Source organism: Sciurus carolinensis, chromosome 1 (genome assembly GCF_902686445.1).
Source record: "Sciurus carolinensis chromosome 1, mSciCar1.2, whole genome shotgun sequence".
NCBI classification, from domain to species: domain Eukaryota; kingdom Metazoa; phylum Chordata; class Mammalia; order Rodentia; family Sciuridae; genus Sciurus; species Sciurus carolinensis.
In genome coordinates, this window is record NC_062213.1 from 128,577,783 (window position 1) to 128,583,782 (window position 6,000).

A 6,000-nucleotide genomic window follows, 5' to 3' on the forward strand; every position below is an offset into this window, starting at 1 on the left:
TCTAAGCACCCATTTCTCAGAACGTATCCCTGTCATTAAGTGATGTCTGACTGTGTATATATTTCTACCATTTCAATCAAAGTATATTCACTACGTTGCCCAGGTTAGTCTCAATTCCCTGGCCTCAAGTTATCCTCCTATATCAGCCTCCCTTAGCCTAGGACCACTGGTACACATCACTGCACTCAGCTCAAAAGTGTACTTTTTAAAAAATTATTTTTTTAAATTTTTTACAGACTGCATTTTGATTCATTGTACACAAATGGGGTACATCATTTCATTTCTATGGTTGTACACCAAAGGCTGAATGTTTTCTCTGATAAGTGGAGAATGATATATAATGGGGGTGGGATGTGGGAAGTGAGAGAAGAATAGAGGAACTTTAGATTATGTAGAAGGAAATGAGAGGGAGGGGGATATGGAAAATGGTGGAAAGAGACAGACATCATTACCAGTGTACATGTATGATTATACGAATGGTATGAATCTACATCATGTACAACCATAGAAAAGTGTACTTTTAATATATTAGAGATACGTACTTCTGTTTTGCAGGGAACAACTTTTATGTGCCAAGCAGAAAGAAGTACTTACTAATGCCTATGTATCTTTTAGATCACAAATAACTCATTTAAAATTATATAATTTTCCTAACGTTGAAAGTGTGTCTGTCTGTTAACTTGGTCAGGCTTTCTTAAGTGTCACACTAGTTTGGTTTTGGCACATAAAGTAACAACCCAAGAGTTCACATTCCTCCCCTAAAATGAAGAATGGGAAAACCTCAAGCCCACTTTCTCTGAACCCCTACTGGGAAGTTAGCCCACAAAAGTTGTATACTCCAAAGATAAAGGTAAAGACTGGACCCATAAATTTACTTGTGTATAGGCTTCTTCTTGCAAGACCCCCAATGAAGAGTAATGGCAGAAATAGGGAACGATGTAAATTAAGTGAGTTTTGCCAGTGTTCTTCCATGAAATCTGGAATGTTAGCATTTTGCCCCTGGTGAAATTATCCAGGGAGGTTAAATAAGTTGGTTTGGTCAGGATGTGAACCAAGGCTAGTTTGACTTCTAAGCCAGTGGTTCTACTACCCAATAACATACAGTACACAATGAGAATCATCGATCTTAACAAGATAGTGAAGTGAATTGAGAATTTATTAGGTCAGGTACTGTTCTAAGCACTTTTCACTTCTCCCTTAACAAACTCAAGTGAACTCTTCATTGATCTACAAGGTTCTGCATCTATGAACTCAAACTTGGCTATTAATTATATACCCTTCGAGTTTGGTTTGTAAAAAAAATTGACACACACTAGATGCAGTCACACACACTTGTAATCCCAGTGATGTAGGGGAATCTCAAGTTCAAGAACAGCCTGGGCAATTTAGGGAGGTCAGGGGATATAGCTCAGTGGTAAAGCACCTCTGGGTTCAGTCCCTAGTATCCAAAAAAAAAAAAAAAAAAAAAAAAAGTTTTTGCTCTTGAACCAAGATGCTCTTGAAAAAAGAATTCGGTAAATATCTAGCTCTTGCTCAGCTTCAAGTTCTTGAACTGCTTTCAGAGTGCAGAAAACATCGCAGGCCAAATATGCAATGATGTTCTCTAAGCCTCCTGAGTTCATTACACACATCACTACACTTTGTGTTTTGAGACTTTCAAAGACAATGTGCTGATTTAAAATTTTTAAAGTTCCATTGATTTTTCTTTCCCATAAAGCAACCTTTTTTTAGTTCACCTTCAACAAAGTACAGTTGTCAAACTGATAGAAATAGCCAGAAGCAACTTCACTTTCTAGACTGGAGCTAAGTGCTTAAGTATAGAAGTAGTATTTCTAACTACAATGGTTAAAATTAAAATGTCTATAATATAAATTATATGGTTGTAAAAAAGAACTTGACAGTTTTTTTATAAAAACAAAACAGTCGTCCTCTGTTAAGCATATGTTTTATTTTCCAATTGACGGCTACATTTTCTTCCGTATCAGCTAAATGTTGCCAACTACATCTACATATTTTCCTACTAAGATTTTTGGTGTTGCCAGTTTTTACCAGTGACCATAATCTGGATGTACTTAAAGCTCTTTCTAAATAATATGGTTTAGTTACATCTCATTATTTATCTTTTTTAGTATGTTCATATTTTTTAAATGGGCTGAAGGAAATTTACATTTTTTATAAAATTCAGTGCTGACAATTTGAACAATTTATGTAATGGTGAGAGAAGTTCAGAACTGTATTGAAGATTAAAAAAGTTAAAGTATACCCAACAGAGCAGAAATATTTGGAGAGTGATGATTATTATTGGTTTAAAACAAATAACATTACTTCTTTAAACCTCACAATTCAAAGATCAGCTTAACTGTATTTCTTTATTGTAAAAAGGACAATTTATAAAACTGTTAACTTCTAAAAGTGGGTATAAAAATGAATACAATAGCCAGGTGCGGTGGTGGTGCACACCTGTAATCCCAGCCACTTGGGAGGCTGAGGGTGTCGAGTTCAAAACCAGCTTTAGGAAAAGTGAGGTGCTAAGCAACTCAGTGAGACCCTATCTCTAAATAAAATGCAAAATAGAACTGGGAATGTGGCTCAGTGGTCAAGTGCCCTGGAGGTCTATACCTTGACCAAAAAAAGAAAAAGAAAAAAGAGCAATTGCCCCCGCCAGCCACTTCCCAGACTCTGCACCCGCACCTCGCACCTCGTGCAAACTCGACACCCACAATGTGGCTTCCCAGGGTGTTTGGAGGCTGGTGTAGACAACTTGAATTATCCCTGAGGGAGTGGCCACCATCTTTGGGAGGGGCTGCTCCTTTCCTGAGACACCTGTGGGAGAATGGAGGCTCCTTAACAGGTACCTCACTTTCATCAGGATACTGAGGACTGGGAGGTCTGAGTGGTGGATGACTATTGTATTGTAATTTTCTTTTAATTTTTAAGTTTTTATTTCTTTATTTTTCTTGCTCTATTTTCCTTTTGTTTACCTGTTTCATCAGTCTCTTTCTCCCTTTTCTCATGGTAAGGACAAACTTCTTTTGATCTCGCTCTCACTCTTCCCTTGATCTAGTACCTTTATATACTCAAACTTCTTATCCCGTTAACAGTCACATCGCACACCCCTCCCCATCCTCTTTGTCCACCATTAGAAACTGTAGAGCTCATTGCAAGCCTAATGACTCTACTGTAGATAATAATCAAACTCATCCTGTTTATTACAATACCGTTAATGTCTTCATAGGGGCTATCTGGTTTAGGGCTGCATATTGTTTGTATTGGGTACTGCTAATATTGATCTCCCCCTTAAAAGAGAGGTATTGGGGATCTGCAGGGTCACAATAAGCCTACGGGGGGAAGCTGCAACACCTCAGATCTTCACTGCTAGAGGGGAAGATACAGGAACAACATGAAAAAGCAGGCAAAGAAAGTGTCCTTCAAAAAAACAAGATGATATTTTGATAGAATACAATGACAGTATGGCAGTAGAAATGACAGAAAAGGAGTTTAGAATGTACATAATTAAAATAATTCTTGAAGCAAAGGATGAGATAAGAAAGCAAACACAGTCAGTGTATGAGCACTCCAATAAACAGCTAAAGAGCAAATGCAGGAAGCAAAAGACAATTTCAATACAGAGAAATTCTTAAAAAAAAAAAATACTTGAAATGAAAGAAACAATAAATTATATTAAAAACTCAATAGAAAGTATCACCAATAGACTAGATCTCATGGAAGACAGAATCTTGGACAATGTAGACAAAATATTTAATCTTGAAAATAAAGTTGATCAAACTGAGAAGATGGTAAGAAATCATGAATGGAACCTCCAAAAATTATGGGATATCATAAAAAAAACAAAATTTACAAATTATTGGGATTGAGGTAGGCACAGAGATACAAACCAAAGGATTGAACAACCTGTTCAATGAAATAATATCAGAAAATTCCCCAAACCTGAAGAATGAAATGGAAAATCAACTACAAGAGGTTTACATAACACCAAATGCACAAAATTACAACAGATCCACACCAAGGCACATTATAATGAAAATGCCTAACATACAAAATAAACATAGAATTTTAAAGGCTATAAGAGAAAAGTGTCAGATTACATATAAGGGAAAGCCAATACAGATATCAGCAGATTTCTCAGCCTTGACCCTAAAAGTTAGAAGGGCCTAGAATAATATATTTCAAGCTCTGGAAGAACGTGGATGCCAACCAAGAATCTTATACCCAGCAAAATTAAACTTCAGATTTGATGATGAAATAAAATCTTTCCATGATGAACAAAAGTTGAAAGAATTTACAAATAGAAAGCCTGCACTACAAAACATTGTCAGTGAAATATTTCATGAGGAGGAAATGAAAAACAATGCAAAACAGCAAAGGGAGGAACTACCCTCAAGGAAAAACCAATCAAAGGAGAAACCAAATCAAGTTAAAAACCAAAAATAAGTCAAAATGATCAGGAATACAAATCATATCTCAATAATAACCCTGAATGTTAATGGCCTAAACTCATCAATCAAAAGACATAGACTGGCAAATTAGATTAAAAAGAAAGACCCAACAATATGCTGCCTTCAAGAGATTCATCTCATAGAAAAAGACATCCGCAGACTAAAGGTGAAAAGATGGGGAAAAATATACCATGCACATGGACTCAGAAAAAAAGTCAGGGTCTCCATCCTCATATCAGATAAAGTAAATTTCAAACCTAAGTTAGAAGGGATAAAGAAGGACATTTCATACTGCTTCAGGGAACCATAAACCAGCAAGACACATGATTTCAAATATTTATGCCCAAACAATGGAGAACTTATGTACATCAAACAACCCATTCTCAATTTCAAGAATCAAATAGACCAAAACACAATAATCCTGGGTGACTGTAACACACCACTCTCACCACTGGATAGATCCTCCAAACAAAAACTGAACAAAGAAATGATAGAATTAAACAATACAATCAATGATATAGACTTAATGGACATATGTAAAGTATTTCATCCATCAGGAAGCAAATACACATTCTTCTCAGCAGCTCATGGATCCTTCTCCAAAACAGACCATATGCTATACCACAAAACAGTCATTAGTAACTAAAAAAAAGAAAAAAAAAAAAAAGAGAGAGAGAGAGAGAGAGACTACCTTGTATTCTGTCAGACCATAATAGAATGCAATTAGAAATCAATGATAAAATAAAAAACAAAAACTACTCCAACACCTAGAGACTAAATAATATGTTATTGAATGATGCAATGATAACAGAAGACCTCAGGGAGGAAATAAAAAAAAAATTCTTAGAGGTAAACAAGAACAATGATACAACATATCAAAATCTCTGGGACACTCTAAAAGCAATATTAAGAGGAAAGTTCATTGCATTGAGCTCATACATTAAAAGAATAAAAAGTCAACAACTAAATGACCTAACATTACATCTCAAGGCCCTAAAGAAAGAAGAACAAATCAACACCAAAAGTAATGAAGACAGGAAACAATTAAAATCAGAGTTGAAATCAATGAAATTGAAACAAGAGAAACAATTCAAAAAATTGACAAAACCAAAGGTTAGTTCTTTGAAAAAGTAAACAAAATAAACCGTTAGCCACACTAACAGAGAAGGAAAGAGAAAACTCAAATTACTAAAATTTGTGATGAAAAAGGAAATATCACGACAGACACCACTGAGATACATAACATAATGAGAAGCTACTTTGACAATCTATATTCCAACAAAATAGAAAATATCAAAGACATTGACAAATTTCTAGAGACATATGATCCACCCAAAGTGAATCAGGAGGACATACACAATTTAAACAGATCAATTTCAAGCACTGAAATAGAAGAGCCATCAAAAGTCTACCAACCAAGAAAAGCCCAGGACCAGATGGATTCTCAACCAAATTCTACAAGACCTTCATAGTATTCCAGGAAACAAAGAAGGAACCCTTCCTAACTCATTCTATGAAGCTAGTATCTCTCTGCTACCAAAAC